The sequence below is a fragment of the Myotis nattereri genome, assembly GCF_964212035.1.
Source record: "Myotis nattereri genome assembly, chromosome: 10".
Lineage (NCBI taxonomy): Eukaryota > Metazoa > Chordata > Mammalia > Chiroptera > Vespertilionidae > Myotis > Myotis nattereri.
In genome coordinates, this window is record NC_138085.1 from 52,889,641 (window position 1) to 52,906,989 (window position 17,349).

Genomic DNA, 17,349 nt, shown 5'->3' on the forward strand with positions numbered 1-17,349 from the left:
CTAGTGGGGAAGCGGGGTGAGGGAAGGTAGAAGAGGGGGTAGAAAAATGGTGATGGAAGGAGACTTGACTTGAGATGGTAAACACACAACACAATATACAGATGATGTATTATAGAATTGTACACCTGAAACCTATATAATTTTATTAACCAAGGTCACCCCAATAAATTGATTTATAAAAGAAACCGAATATTGCCAGTATTTTAGAACCACAAAAAATAAATAAATAAGCATCAGTAAGCACCTCAAGTTAGATTTGCTGTGATGTGTTTATGGTTACACAATAAAATAAACACTTTTAATTTAACCCTGAAGAGAAAGTTTCTAAGAAAGGTGGTCCCAATCTGATAAAATAGTAATCATTAGCCTACCACTCATAGATTTATCACCGAAACCAGAGAAGTTAGGATATTTCCACGTTTATGCTTGTAATACACTTGTATCTTCCTTGCTAAATTTATTATGAAATAAAACAACCTAAAAGTTGCTGGTCATTTTTATAACTTGGGAGGAAAATGAATAGATATTTTTGTTTGCCATCTTTGCTTACCTTTTTTTTTTTAACTTAAGAGTTTATGAAGTTTAAATAGGTATTCCTATTTGAATAGGGATTATCTCCCACAATTACCACTAAAATTAATGTTATAAGAGAAAAATTATATGAAGCAATTGCTATAAAAGATAACATGTTGGTTAAATTCAATATTAACTAGCCTAAATTCATTTGTATTTTCAGCATTTTCTAGTTGAAGGGTCAAGGTGCATTGATAAGCAAGCTCATATTACTTCACTTACTAATTCACTTCTCAAACATCTATTGAACACCTATTATGTGCCAGTAATTTTTCTAGGCACAGCAGTGAACAAAATTACTACCCTAACGGAGTTTACATACTAGTGTAAACTATAAAAACCAATTTATAATACTCTGTGTGAATTCAAGAGTTTTCAGGAGCAGCAGTCCTGAAATAGATATTCTTTAACATGAATTGAATTATTATATACCATAAACTCTACACTATACACTATACATATATTTATTTCATAGGCTCAGGTGAGTATATTCCTCAAAGGGAGAAAAGACTAAGCCCCTCTCTCCCTCTCTCCTTCCCGCTTAAGACCTTACAGAATGAGACCACGGGCTTCACTTTCAGTCAGTTATTGACATTCTTCCTTGCTTTTCATAATCAACCTGCTCCATTCTCCAGACGTTCACATAGTTAGCTCCTCACTTCAAGTCCCTACTCCTTTTCAGAAACACCTTCCCCAACTACCCTATTTAAAATAACCCCTTCAATTCATCCTCTTACCCAGCTCTTTTTTCTTCATAATACCTATCACTACTTGACATTTGGTTATATACTTGTTTGGGTGTTTTGTTTTGTTTTATTGTCTGTCTTTCCCATCAGTATGTACAGACCTTGAGGGTTGAGACTGTGTAGTGTTTACTGTAGTAGCCCTAGCACCTAGAAGATTTCCTGGCACATAGTAGGCTCTTAGTCATTGTTTGAGTAAATGAGTTGCTTGTACTGGAAATCATCATTTTAATTCTTCTTTCCGGAGCAATGGTGCATACCTGAATGTGAAAGTTTAGAAACTTTCCTAATTAGGTCCTCAAGCCTTTTCTCTATCTATAGTCTCTCCTGAGGGGTTGGAGGTTTCAGCATATCTTTAAATACCATCTACATGCTAGTGAATCACAAATTCATATTTCTAGCCCTGACTACTCCCAGAGCTCTAGACCAATATATCCAACTCTTGGATTCATTTGATTGGAATAGGGTCCAGAAAGTTAGAAAGGGGTTGTGTGGAAAGACTCTGATGAAGCTGAGGATATTTAGCCCCTAATTTCTGAGGAACCTTCTTTGCCAGCAGGAATGGCCTCTCTGCCTCCCTCCTCTACCCCATCTGAGGTGATTAACCCTGCACTGCCTGAAGAAAACATAATGGCTTCCACTGTGGCAGTTTCCATGCAAGACAATGCTGAGTTTCCACATGACCTCCTCTACCTTGCCTAATTTCCTTGAATGCCATGAGTTCTTGTGTTGCTCAAAAATACTTTAAAAAATAACTTAAGTATTTTTGGAGAATCTATATACCAGGCACTGTTCTTGGTACTGAAGAAATTATACAAAGTCACAGGCTTCATAGAGTGGGAGAAGAAATAGAATAAATAAGGAAATAAAAAAATAATTTTAGAGCATGTGAAATGCTAGGAAGGAAATAGAGCATGAATAAAATAGAGAGTGATTGCAACTGTGGAACTAATGCATTATTTTATGCAGGTGATCATGGAAGACCTCCTGAAGAGGTCACATTTGAGTTAAGTCCATAAATAAGAAACCAGCCTTGAAAAATGGTGAAGAAAGAACATTCTAGAACAGGTTGTTTATCCATCAGGCACTAACTCTTCATTTTTAAGGGGTCAACTTCCTTTCACAGCCAGCATCAATCATTCTAGCCAGCTCAGTAAATCTCTTCTTTGCCTATTGATTAAGAGGCACGAGGAGTGAAAAGTGGTTAGGCAACAGTTTTAACATCCAGTTCAATTGAATCATTGTTGTATCTCTTGAAGGAAGCATCCCTCCTTTCGGAACTAATATCTCTAGGCCAGCAGAGCAATAGTCATGGGAATAGGAAGCAGAAGTTTTGCTAATGGGTTTCTAAGGGTAATAGTGAGTGGTGCTACTCTCATTTCCATTCTTGATTCCTAGACCCATGAATCCTAGCTATTGGAGAAATAGCATCATATATTGGATGCTGATTCAGAGCCTATATAGCCTCTGGAGAACCTTGCCCCAGCCCTACCAGGTATTTCCATCTAGCTGCTGCTATAACTGAGTCTTCAAAGGGTCATTTCAACATTCTGTCAGGCCAGCTGCTTCAGAATGGTGGAGAGCATGGTAAACATTCCATAAGCAGGGGCCTGATGCAGCACTTCTATTGCTGTGAGGTGAGTTCCTTGATCAGAAGGAATGCTGTGTGATACCATGAGGGTGGATAAGGCATTCTGTAAGGCCACAGGTGGTAGTTTTGGCAGAAGTGCTGCATGCTGGGAAGGCAAGTCCATATCCAGAGTGTCTATTCCAGTAAGAGCAAAACACTGCCCCTTCCATTACAGAAGCAGTCCAATGGAATCAGTCTGTCACCAGGTAGCTGGCTGAATGCCCTAGGGCCGTGGTTGGCAAACCGAGGCTCACAAGCCACATGTGGCTCTTTGGCCTTTCAGTGTGGCCATGAAGTTTCAATCGCACTATATGTGCACGCCCGCACGTGGTATTTTGTGGAAGAGCCACACTCAAGGGGCCGCAGTTTGCCAACCACTGCCCTAGGGAATGGTGCCTATTGGGGACTCAGAGTTGGTCTTTGCAGTGACTGTATCCAGGTCAGTCATGGTGAGTGGAAATCCATATCGCTGAGCCCATGCAAAACCTTAATCCTTGCCACCATGGCTACTTTGCCTATGAGCCTGTAGGGCACTAAAAGGAAAAAGAGGCTCACTGGTACCCAGAAAACAAATCATCTTATTGACTTGGCTATTAAAATCCTCTTCTATTGAGGTCACCTTTCAGTGAACATTCACATAGGACAGAAATATCTTCTTGGGTTTTTTGTTTGTTTTCCCCATTCAGAGAGGTTAATTCACATACTTCTTCCCCACATTTCTTTGTCACTAGTTTTCTGATCATGTTCCTTCTAGATCCTTGACCAACCGCATTGGCCATAGTCCATGAGTCAGAATATAATCTCATTTCTGGTCATATCTCTTTTCAAACAAAGTAAATAACCAGGTACATTGCTTGAAGTTGAGCCTCCTAGGAGTATTTTCCTTTACTACTTTCCTTCAAAATGTCCCAGAAAGAGGCTATAGCACTGTAGCTGTCTACCTTCATGTGGTGCCTGCAAGTCCTGCAGAACCATCCATAAACTAAGTCTGAGTCTTTTCTTCCTCTTTCAACTGATTGTAGGGAACTCTCCATGAAGCCATAGGTGCAGTCTGGGAGGAGAAGGCAATGTAGCAGAAGGAAGGACCATGGGCATTTGGGCTGCCTCTTCATGTAACTTACTTATACCCTCAGGCCATATCATGTATATGTATACTAGAGGCCTGGTGCATGAAATTCATGCACAGGGGGAGGGGGTCCCTCAGCCCGGCCTCTTGCAATTGGGGACCCCTCGGGGGATGCCTGACCCCTACGGGATCAGGCCTAAACTGGCAGTCGGACATCCCTCTCATAATCCAGGACTACTGGCTCCTAACCACTCTCCTGCCTGCCTGCTTGATCACCCCTAACCACTCTGCCTGCCTGCCTCATTGCCCCTAACCACTCACCTGCCTGCCTGATCACTCCTAACCCCTCTGCCTGACTGCCTGATTGCCCCTAACCACTTTGCCTGCCTGCCTGATCGCCCCTAACTGCTCATCTGCCTGCCTGATTGCCCCTAACCACCTCTACCTCAGTCCCCACAGCCACGGCTTCATCCAAAAGGATGTCCAGAAGGTCTTTCTGCTGTCTGGTGTAATTAGCATATTATGCTTTTATTTTTATAGATTATAGATTTGCCACTTCCATTTGAGGATAAAGTGCTTCTGTGCATGCCCAACTTTATGGCTTGGTGGATCAGATAACAGTTCTTGATGGGAAATTCATGTCCAATGTTAATTTGGTGGCATATGGTTAAGCATGAAGGCTCAGTAGCAGGTCATGGGTTATTTCTCAAAGGAGAGTAGTTATTTGTGGAGGATGACAGGGCTTTGTTCCAAAATCCTAAGGTCCTGTACTGTGTTTTCCTTATAGGGGCTTGCCAAAGGCCCTACACAACATCCCTATCTGCCATTGACACTTCAGGCACCATTGGATCTTCTGTATCATACGACCCAAGTGACAAAGCAGCTTGCACAGCCTTCTCTTGTTATGTTTCCCACTCAAAACTAGCAGTTTAGGTTACTTGGTAAATGGGCTGGAGTAACATACCAAATGAGGAATAGGTTGCCTCCAAAATCCAAAAAGGCCCATAGGTATTGTACCTTTTTAAAATTATTATAGGATGGGCCAGAATCAACAACTTATTTTTCACTTTACAAGAGCTTTCTTGACATGTCCCAGACCACTAAGGTCACCAGTTCAATTCCCAGTCAGGGTACTTATGGGAGGCAACTGGTTGATATTTCTCTCTCACATAAATGTTTCTCTCTCTCTCTCCCTCGCCCTTCCTCTTCTCTAAAAAAAAAAAATCAATGAAAACATATTTAAAAAATAAGAAGAGCAGTATTATATGAAATGTTAAAGGGTCTTCTTTAAAAAGGATAAAAACATGAACAGTAAAATGGCAAAAAATACGTATCTACCAACAATTGAATCTAAAAAACAAAATAAACAAACAGGCAGAACAGAAATAGAATCATATGATAAAGAGAACATTTTTACACTTGCCAGATGAGAGGTGAAGGGATTAAGAAGTACAAATTGGTTGTTACAGAGAATAGTCATGGGGATGTAAAGTACAGCATAGGGAATATAGTCAATAATATCCTAATAACTATGCATGTGTCAGATGGGTGCACAATTTATTGAGATGATCATTTAGTAAGTTATGTAATATCTAATCATGGGGGTGTACACCTGAAATCAATATAATAATGTATGCCAACTTTAATTGAAAAGTGATTTAAATTTTTTTTAAATATTCGGTAATGATTGTACTCTCTGTCTTAAACTAATAATGGCAGTATACAAATTCAGAAGGGAAGTCTCTAAGCCTAGCATTTTGATTTAATTATGGAGACAAAATGAAAATATGGATTTTTAAAAGAGCACTAGAAGTGATCCATATTGGCTCTCAAGTAGTCCCTCTTTAACAGAGGAAAAATGCAACGAATGTAGCTTAAAAAGGACTTGCTTGCATTGTAAGGACTGTGAAGAAATTTGCAAGGCCATGTGTCTTATTCCTCTATGTATCATGCCATCACCTTGCAAAGCTCCTGGCAGTAAGGATGGAAGGTAGAAGCATTTGAGGAACTTTGTGAAATGCTGAGCATCCACATCACAGAACTGAAGTCAGGCCACACCCAGAAACTAACTGCCACCATCTGAGGTGACTTTCAAGCAGCAAGTGACAAACCACAATGCTGTAACTTCTCACCCATTTGATTAAACAATCCCAATCTTGTGTTTATTTGGACCAGAGGCATAGAGTAGGCCTGTCTGTTCCCATTATTTAATTCACTTAACTGTACTTAGAAACAATTTGGGAACGGGGAACATGGCCCATATCACATGTCACAGATACACACACACACACACACACACACACACACACACACACCCTAGTTTATAAGTAATAGGCCCTCCGAGAACCCACATGACATCCCAAGTGCTGGATGGTACTTCTAAAAGCTCCGAGAGAGCTGAAAATCACACACAGGCAAGTAAGTCCCTGATGAATACACATCTAAGGAGCTGTGCATGCATTGTTTATTCCAACAAGTTTATGGAAGAAATTACACACAACAAATTAGTTTCAGATGGTAGGATATGAATAGCTGATGTGCAGTATAAAGGAAAATGAAATCCCACTTTTGACCCAACTACTTCCAACCTCAAGCATTTCAGACTCAGAATCCAGATGCAATTCATTTCTGAAAATGCAAAGAGGATCAGAAAGTTAATAAGTGGTGAGGATTAGAGATTTCGAAAAGCAATTTATGAATATTGTTAACTCATTATGTTGTCCTATGATGTTTGGTGGTTGTTATATGTGAAGCCATGGGTAAAATTGAACTCACCCTTCTTCTTTCCTTTCATTTTGCATAACAATCATAAATAAATCTCTCCCTGACATTTCCTACCTGTATAGAAATTCTGTAATAGATTCAAATCAACACACATTTTAAAACCTCATGGAATACCATTCTGGGACAATCATTTATGTTCCTGAAAGAGACATAATGTCTTATTTCATCTAACCAATCTTTTATTTTTAATTAACGCAGTAAAAGTGACTTCTTTGGGGGTACAGTTCTATGGTTTTACTATGTGTATAGAGTCATGTACCACTGCAATCAAGGTACAGAACAACTCTATCACCCCCCACTGCCAAACCACTGGTCTATTCTCTGACACTATGGGTTAATCTTTTCTTTTCTTTTTTAATTAAATCTTTATTGTTCAGATTATTACATTTGTTCCTCTTTTTTCCCCCCCATAACTCCCCTCCTCCCAGTTCCCGCCCCACCCTCCGCCCTCACTCCCCACCCACTGTCCTCATCCATAGGTGCACGATTTTTGTCCAGTCTCTTCCCGCATCTCCCACACCCCTTCCCCCCCCCCCCCCAAGAATAGCTATCATTCAGAATTGAAGGTCAGATAAAGAGCTTCACAGATAAGGTTAATCTTTTCAAGAACGTCATGTCATCTTTGTCATTTAACATTTCACTCAGCAAAATACCTGTAAGATTCATCCAAATCATTGTTTCTCTTAATAGTGTGTTCCTTTTCACTGCCAAGTACTAGTAGTATTCCAATGTATGAATATATCACAGTTTGTTTATCCAATTTCCCATTGAAAGATACTTTAGTGATTTCCAGTTTGAGGCAATCTATAATAATAAAAGCATACTATGCTAATTAGACTGGACAGCCAAACGACCTGCCGGACGTCCTTTCAGACGAAGCCACATCAGTGGGGGACAAAGCAGAGAGACTGGGGGCAATCAGGCAGGCAGGCAAGTAGTTAGGGGTGATCAGGCAGGCAGGCAGAGGTGGTTAGGGGTGATCAGGCAGGCAGATGAGCAGTTAGGGGCAATGAGGCAGGCAAGCAGAGTGGCTAGGGGCAATCAGGCAGGCAGGTGAGTAGTTAGGAGCCAGTAGTCCTGGATTGCAAGAGGGATCCCAGATTGTAAGAAGGTGCAGGCTGGGCTGAGGGACCACCCCCCCCCCTCCCGTGCACGAATTTCATACACCAGGCCTCTAGTTATGAATAAAGCTACTGTAAATATTTGTGTACACATTTGTTGTAAACATAAGTTTTCATTCTTCTAGAAGTGGGATTACTGGGTCATATGGTAAATGTATGGTGTGTGTATCTTTTACATAAGTAAAATAATAAACTATTACAGGTGACCCCTGATAGATAGCTTGTTCACTTGTGTTTAGGTGATTCCAAAATGTTATTCATCATAAAATATTGTCCCTAAAATAAATAGAAACATTTTATTTCCTTCTTTATCTTTTCACTTTTAGAGTTTTAATCAAGTAATTATTATTTTAACATAATTTTTAAAACAAAATTAGGTGCTTGACAATTATACAAATGTAAAGCCTGATTAATCTACTTATGAGGACATTTTAATGAGAGAGGAAGAACCAGGGGAAAATTTCATCATAACTAAGTTTGAGCAATTTAACCCAGTGTCATAGGCATCAAGTCCAATTTTCAATTCATAAGTAAGCCTCCCTCTCTCTTCCTCCAAAATCTTCCACCCCAGGCTAACTACAGAAGAAGAAATTGGAACATGAGCACCTGCCAAAAAAAGATTCACAGTTGCCACTCTTTAGTTGCTACTCTAATGGAAAACACATGTGCAAGATACCACCCAGGAGACAACTGACCAATGTGCTCGGCAAAAAGGAACATCACCAGAAAATGAGCCACACAAGATGGCTTACTCTCTTGGACAGGCTGAACCCAGGAAGAAGGTTGATAGAATTTTTGTTCTTATGTAAATTATGTGCTGATCCAAAAATGAGATGCTTGGACACAAATTAATCTGTAGCAACAAAGTTGAAAGGCAGTGACGTGAATCAGCCCCCACTGTTTATCATCTCAGCCACATGCCCTGCAATCAGTTTACCATCAGATCTGGGGAGTTCTTAGAAAAGTTTATATGAGTAAAAATCCTGCAAAGGATTTGAAAGAAAGGGCATAGTGATGAAGTAATTATTAAATAATAATGCTACTACTCATTAGCTGCCTCCTACTGGAGGTAACCAGCACTGATCCATGAGCTCTATACACACCATCTCATTATATCTCTAATTTACAGGATAGGGGTTGTCTCCACTGTATTAGCTTAGGCTGCCATAACAAAATACATATACTGGTAACTTAAACAACAGGAATTTAATTCTCACAGTTCTGGAGAAGAACAAGATCAGGGTAACGGACAATTATAGTCTTTGAGAGAGTTCTCTTCCTGGCTTGCAGAAGGCCACCTTCTTGCTGTGTTGTCACACAGCAGGAGAGAGGGAGAAGGGGAGAGAAGAAGGGAAGGAGAGGAGAACACTCTCTGGTCTCTTCGTATAAGACTAATCCCATCATGAGGCCTTCAATCTCATGACCTTATCAAACCTAATTAGCTTCCAAAGGCCTCATCTTTCATCTCCAAATACCACCACACTAGAGGTTTCAACATATGAATTTGGGATCATAGCATCCACTTTACAAATAAATATTTTGAGGGGTTGCAGAATTTACAATGAATCATTTAGTCAGCAATCAGCAGAACTTGAACTTGAGTCCAGGGCTATCTGACTCTAGAGAATATCTACTATTTCTTGACTGCCCAATAAGGTCTGGGTACATCTACACAATATCGCTAATCTTCACAGAAAATCTTCCAAGTCTTCCTTTAAGAAATTCTGGCCCAACTTTGAAACCATCTGAACCTAATTTATTGCACATAATGTATCCTAGTGGTTCTAAAAGTATAGTCCTCAGACCAGGATCATCACCATCATTACTAGGAAACTTGTTAGAAATGCAAATTCTTGGACCAAACAGCAGATCTACTGAGTCAAAAACTCTGTCTGCAATCTGTGTTTAAACATGTCTTATAGGTGATCTTGATCCATGCTTAATGTTTTTTGTGTGTGGATTTTTTTTAATCTTTATCGTTCAGATTATTACAGTTGTTCCTCTTCCCCCCACCCCCAGCTCCCCTCCACCTGGTTCCCACCCCACCCCATACCCTCACTCCCCCCCACCCCCCGCCACTGTCCTCGTCCATAGGTGTAGGATTTTTGCCCAATCTCTTCCCGCACTCCCACACCCCCTTCCCCCCAAGAATTGTCAGTCCACTCCCTTTCCATGCCCCTGATTCTATTACATCCATCAGTTTATTTTGTTCATCAGATTTTTTATTCATTTGATTTTTAGATTCACTTGTTAATAGATATGTATTTGTTGTCACTTTGTTGTTCATAATTTTTATCTTTACCTTTTCCTTCTTATTCCTCTTCTTAAAGAATACCCTTCAGCATTTCATATAATATTGGTTTGGTGGTAATGAACTTTAGCTTTTTCTTATCTGTGAAGCTCTTTATCTGACCTTCAATTCTAAATGATAGCTTTGCTAAGTAGAGTAATCTACATTGTAGGTTCTTGCTATTCATCACTTTGAATATTTCTTGCCACTCCCTTCTGGCCTGCATAGTTCCTGTTGAGAAATCTGCTGACAGTCCTATGGATACTCCCTTGTAGGTAACTAACTGTTTTTCTCTTGCAGTTTTTAAGATTCTCTTTGTCTTTTGCCCTAGGCATTTTAATTATGATGTGTCTTGGTGTGGTCCTCTTTGGATTCCTCTTGTTTGGGGTTCTCTGCGCTTCCTGGACTTGTAAGTCTATTTCTTTCACCAGGTAGGGGAAGTTTTCTGTCATTATTTCTTCAAGTAGGTTTTCAATATCTTGCTCTCTCTCTTCTTCTGGCACCCCCATAATTTGATGTTGGTACACTTGAAGTTGTCCCAGAGGCTCCTTACACTATCTTCATATTTTTGTATTCTTTTTTCTTTTTTGCTCTTCCAGTTGGGTGTTTTTTGCTTCCTCATATTTCAAATCTTTGACTTGATTCTTGGGATCCTCTAGTCTACTATTGAATCTCTATATATTATTCTTTATTTCAGTCAGTGTATGCTTAATTTCTGACTGGTCCTTTTCCATTTTTTTGGCATTCTCACTAAGATCCTTGAAGGTCTCACTAAGTTCCTCGGAGGTTTCTAGAAGATTCTTGAGTAACCTTATAACTGTGGTTTTGAACTCTATATCCAGTATTTTGCTTTCTTCCATTTCTTTCATTTGTGAAGGACAGTCCCTGAGAATTAACAATGATGCTTTCCACTGATCAAAAAATATTTTGTAGTATGAACTGAAAACCAAGCTTTGGGAAATGGGAAATTTTTATTCAGGCCTGACAATTATGTATGTCATTTAGTGAAAATGAGAAATAACCTAGAACCGTGGTTGGCAAACCGCAGCTCTCAAGCCACATGCAGCTCTTTGGCCCCTTGAGTGTGGTTCTTCCACAAAATACCACATGCGGGCGCGCAGGTACAGTACGATTGAAACTTCGTGGCCCATGCGCAGAAGTCGGTATTTTGTGGAAGAGCCACACTCAAGGGGCCAAAGAGCCTCATGTGGCTCACGAGCCACGGTTTGCCGAGCCGCAGTTTGCTGACCACTGATAGAATATGAAAATAGTAAGTGTGGAATAGTTACTTCTTTTTTTTTAATATATTTTATTGATTTTTTACAGAGAGGAAGGGAGAGGGATAGAGAGCTAGAAACATCGATGAGAGAGAAATATCGATCAGCTGCCTCCTGAACACCCCCCACTGGGGATGTGCCCACAACCAAGGCACATGCCCCTGACCAGAATCAAACCTGGGACCCTTCAGTCCGCAGGCCGACGCTCTATCCACTGAGCCAAAGCGGTCAGGGCAATAGTTACTTCTTTAAAAAAACCAAACCACTGCTTTATCTACATATAGTTGCTATATAATTATACCATTTTTCCCCTTGAAGAAAAAAGACAATAATACATGACATTTTGGAAGTCTGGATAATTTACAGAAAGGGATAGAAGTCGTCCTATAATAGACATAGGTAATTTCTGGAGAGTGGTGAATGAAGGATCTTGATATCACACTAAGAACCTTTAAAAATAATGTACAAGTCAAAGCACTTTGAAAGGGGTTATTTCCAATGCAAATATGATCACCTGCTCTTGTGAAAATATCACCTCTAAAACATTTTATTAACTATTATGAACATGCGTTAGTCACTACGCTCAGCCTTTTACATGTGGTAAATCTCTTTTAATCATCACAAATATGTGAGGTAGGTTCTACGATTATTTCCATTTCTCAGATAAAAAAAAATTGAAACTCAGGTTAAGAAATTTGCCACCATTCCTCAGCCAGCAAATACAGGACTCTGGGAGTAAGCCTATTAAAGAGCACTAGCTAAACTTTCATTCAGACAGGGACGCTTGGCTCTGATGGATAGGCTCAGTGTTGCTCTGTATCTGGATTAGTTCCAAATGTCCATCTGTGAGCCTGCCTGACCCTCGGGGGCGACTCCATCTGGATAAAATGAAGAACAGCAAAGTGATGAAGACACAGCAGACCTGGTGGGACCCTCAATCTAGTGAAAGGCACAGATCAAAGTGATAAAGGAATACAATGGGCACTGTAGTTCTATTTGCTTGTTTGTTTTCCACTTGACTCTTGGAAAACAGACCTTTTAATCACTTATTTGATGGTTTCTCTAATTTCACTGACTCCTAACACATTTAAGTCAAGGAGGCAAGGATTAGCAAGTTCTCTGGATGTTCAAACTTCTCATATGGAAGAGAAATTTGAAACCCTTTGAAAACATCACAAGCCAGCAGAAAGATTTTAATATTTTTCTGCCTCAGAGCTGTAGATGGATGTGACTTAAGCCCTAATTGGGAAAGACTTCATGTGATTTATAATAGCAGATACTCTGTTGAGTAAAAGTCTCATACTCCTTTATTCCATCTAACCAAAAACAAAAGCTGTTGAAAGCAAATCTGAAAAGCAGAACATGTTGAGGTGATAAGGGCATTTTCCAAAGAAACTGTTGTGTGTGATTTTTTATTCTGTCCTGATTTGGGAAGTTCATCTGAGCCTAAGATCATTTTGTGCAGCTGACAGGAAGTTTGCTCAATGGCTTTTGCCTTTCTCACCCCCCACTCTCTTTATCTCTACAGGCAGATTTCCCACTTTCATTCTTTTCTCCTTTCCACTTCCTTCTCTTCACACATGCCTCTACTGCTTCCATCCCTTCTGATATCTATTCATTGACACTATAAAGAACACTGTTAAGAAAGGAGGCAAGGTGTTTTATAACATGCGGGGGGCTTCAGTGCAGTAATGAAGGGCCTATTCCTGGCCTGACTAGACTTATCATTGTAAAAATGGTGTAGGTTGAGAGCCTCTTACTTTGAGTCTCTCATTCATTCCTTTGTAAGCATTTGAGCTCACTGAATATTCTGGGGACTTCAAATAGAGCGGACTTAGTCTCTGTCCTCAAGGAGTTCATGCTTTCTTGGCAGGTATAGTAGGTGTATAGGTAACAAAGCTCTCCCAAATTCATCTTGACCCAAGTTGATACATTTAAGGCAATTTTACTTAAATCCTTTTGTGAAGGATGTCCCATCAAGCATCAGAGTCACAACACATTTCCCTGGGTTAAGGATGTGAGCTTTCTGGTAAAATGATGGGTTTTGGAATCAGATCCACTTACATCCAAATTCCAACTCTGCCTTGGACAAGTTACTAAATCTCATAGAGTCTCAGCTCTCTCTACTGTAAAATAGAAATGACACCTATCTCAAGAGTCTGTATGAGGATTAAATGAGAAAATGTCTACAAAGTACCTGGCATAGTTCCTGGTACATAGGAGCTGCCCAATAAAGGTCTCACAAGTTTCTTCATGAGAGGACACAAGGAGACTCTAATAATATTAAACACTTCGATTTCACCTACTGTGTCCCAAGCACTACTCTAAGCACTTTATATATTTAACTCATTTGATTCTTCCTAAAAAACTCTATGCAATAAGTACTATTATCATCATCATCATCATTTCATTGATGAAAAAACTAAAGCACAGAGATGCCAAATAACTTATCAGGGTCACACAGCTAGTATGTGGTGGGGCTGTGATTTGTATTCCAGTTGTCTAGCTCTTAACCATCATGCTATAAGGAGACAGATCAAGAGAGAGTAGTTAACACAGCTGGAATTAGGGTATACAAACTGGCAGTCCTCAAATAGTGAACTTTGTTTGGTTTGTATGATGATTTAAAAGTCAAGGGAGTTCGCATTAAAGCCTATATTTCTGGCTTCTTTATTTAAAAAATAAAAGGAAAATCCTGGCATAGCAAACAAGCCTCTTACTGGTGACCCTTCTCTGGACTGAGCAAGTGTTCTTTAACTCACTCTAGTTACCAATAAATAGGGTCTGTTTCACTTCTGATCTGCAAACACATTTGTAGTTTGTGATCCAGAATTAGGCAACACTCTGTATGTAGTCTTGTCCATAAAGATGTAAGAACTATGTTCAATAATGTATGCCCAATTCTTGAAGTGCTTGAGTGAAATGAAAGAACAAATGAATGGAGGAAAGAGGTCTAAGTAAAAAGCAATCAACAACCAGGTTCAAATTACAGCCACTTATTTATGCTTGGATAAGCCTTTGAGCCGTATGCACAGGAATTGTAAAGACCTGCTCTCCACAACCTCACAGCAAAACAAAAAGCCAAAAATGCAGGTTTCTTTATAGGTCATAGGGGTAAGGCCCCTTTGCTTTCAATGTAAAAAAAAAAATCTTTCTTTGTTTGGTACAGCTAGAAGAGGTAGTTTAATTTTCATGCACTGCTTAACCCAACAACAACATCTAAACAATATTTTCTTCATTTAGCTCTTTAGGACTCACTGATTGGTATTATCTTAGAAAACAGATATACAGATGGTCCTGACTTACCATAGTTTGATTTACAATCTTTTTACTTTGTAATGGTGCAAAAGCAGTATGCATTCAGTAAAAACCATATTTCAAGTTTCAAATTTTTATCTTTTCCCGGGCTAGCGATATACGGTACGATACTCTCTCACGATGCTTGGCAGTAGCAGCTCCCCATCCGCCATGGGATCACAAAGGTAAACAACCAATACTCTATAGCAGTGACTTTCAATCAGTGTGCCACAATAATTTTTAAAACCTGCAAACCTGATTATTTAGTCAGCGGCACTGACCTCTTTTCCCTTAGATTGTCAAATACACAATACCCAGATAATAGGGTGGTAAAGGCCTGGGGTGGTGGGCAGAGGCAGGCTAGAAGAGGTCAGTGGGGGGAAAAGGGGAACATATGCAAGCAATACTTTCAACAATAAAAAATTATATAAATAAATAAAGTGACAATAAAATCTAAGCTCAAAAATATTTTTTTAATGACAACAGCCAACACAATAGACATCCAATGTGAATGCCCTGTCTGGAACCATAACTATATAGGTCATATAATAGAGTTGCATCTTATTAGTCATGTAGCATAATAAAGTTGTGTCTGATTGGTTAATTCTTGGTACCAGAAATCCTTATATACAAGTATAGGCACCTGATTTTTTAAAAAGTCAATGTGGAGCAAAAAGAGTAGGTAATTACTATTATTTTTTAATAAATCAATTAAAATTATACCTATTTTTGTCATATCAGCCAACAATATATTTTTTGTGTGCCAAAAAATTTTAGTAATTAGTTTATGTGTGCTATGAGATGAAAAAGGTTGAAAAATTGCTGCTCTACAGTGTACTGTGTTGCCAGTGTTTTTTGAACATTGTGTTCTGAACACATGTAAGGTAGGTGAGGTTAAGCTATGATGTTTGGTAGGTTGGGTGTATTGAATGCATTTTCACATATGATATTTTCAACTTATTGATGGGTTTATCCTGACATAACCCCATTGTAAGTTGAGTAGCATTTGTATAGCAAGACTCTCCTAGAAACCTAGAAAATGTGGAGAGAGGAAGGCATGGAGTCTTCTGTGAACAAGCCTATAAGAGAAGAGGAATCATCTTTACAGGTCAAGAAACAGGCTAAAAGGTTATCCAAAACCATATAGCCAGCTGACCCAGCATAATCTGAATCTGGTGCATTCTTTTAAAGACTTCAGACTACTTTTCTCAGAGTCTATCTACCTGATAATCATATTTTTAAAAGTAATCTATGATATCCACCATTTGTACCAAAATGACACCTTGCATTTAAAAGTCTTCCTAGCCCTGACTGGTTTGGCTCAGTGGATAGAGCATCGGCCTGTGGACTGAAAGGTCCCAGGTTCAATTCCGGTCAAGGGTATGTACCTTGGTTGTGGGCACATCCCCAGTAGGGGGCGTGCAGGAGGCAGCTGATCGATGTTTCTCTCTCATCGATGTTTCTAACTCTCTATCCCTCTCCCATTCTCTCTGTAAAAAGTCAATAAAAAATATTTTTTAAAAAAGTCTTCCTAGCCGGCCAGTGAGGCTCAGTAGTTGAGCATCAACCCATGAACCAGGAGGTCACGGTTCAATTCCCAGTCAGGGCACATGCCTGGGTTGTGGGCTTGATACCCAGTGGGAGGCGTATAGGTGACAGCCGGTGGATGCTTCTCTCTGATCGTTGATGTTTCTATCTCTCCCTTTCCCTTCCTCTCTCTGAAGTCAATAAAAAACATAAAAAATATTTAAAAGCCTTCCTAACAGACAGATCTTTGGTCAAGAGGGAGCTCTAATATTACTCATCAATGAACTTGCCTTTGTAAATGTGAATTTTTTTGGTTTTACCTTCTCAGTTTTATTACACTGAGATTAGAAAAAGCCTCATCTTTTTATCAGTTTATTGTCATTTTATTATGATCCTGCAGTAATGTTTATTATATTTACAAATCTCTAAGTAAAATTTTTAAAACTATTTTCCTCCTGTAATCTCTCCCATCCTTCCTTCTTAGAAGTACACAAAGCATTTCAACCACTCCCAAATTTCCTCTTGTAATACCCTAAATGATTCTGAAATATTTTGTTATTCCCTAAACACCACCCTAAAGACAAATCATTGGACTCCAGGCTCTTTACACTGCCAAGTTGAACAGAGTTCAAATGTTCTATCTAACCAAACACTAACTTACAACAAAGACACATATAGTAGATGATGTACAAGATATTCTGAAAATACCAAGGCAACAGAAAAAAAAAATCTGTGTCATCAAGAAGTCCTCCCAGAACTTCTTGTAATCTGGAGTAATTATTTTTATCAAGATTCTGTAAACTGATTATAGCACACATGTGTATAGCCATATAACTAGTAACGTAAGTCAACTTTCATTTTAGAAATGTATAGCTGAAGATTTCTCACATCCGAAATAATTAATGTTTCAAAATTTATTATTGTTTCTCTGTTTTACGTATTGGAGTGTGTACAAGGACTTGAGAGGAAAACAAGACAAGAAAAATGATCTTAGCATAATACAATAAAAAAAATAAAAGTATAAATCATTTAAAAATAAAT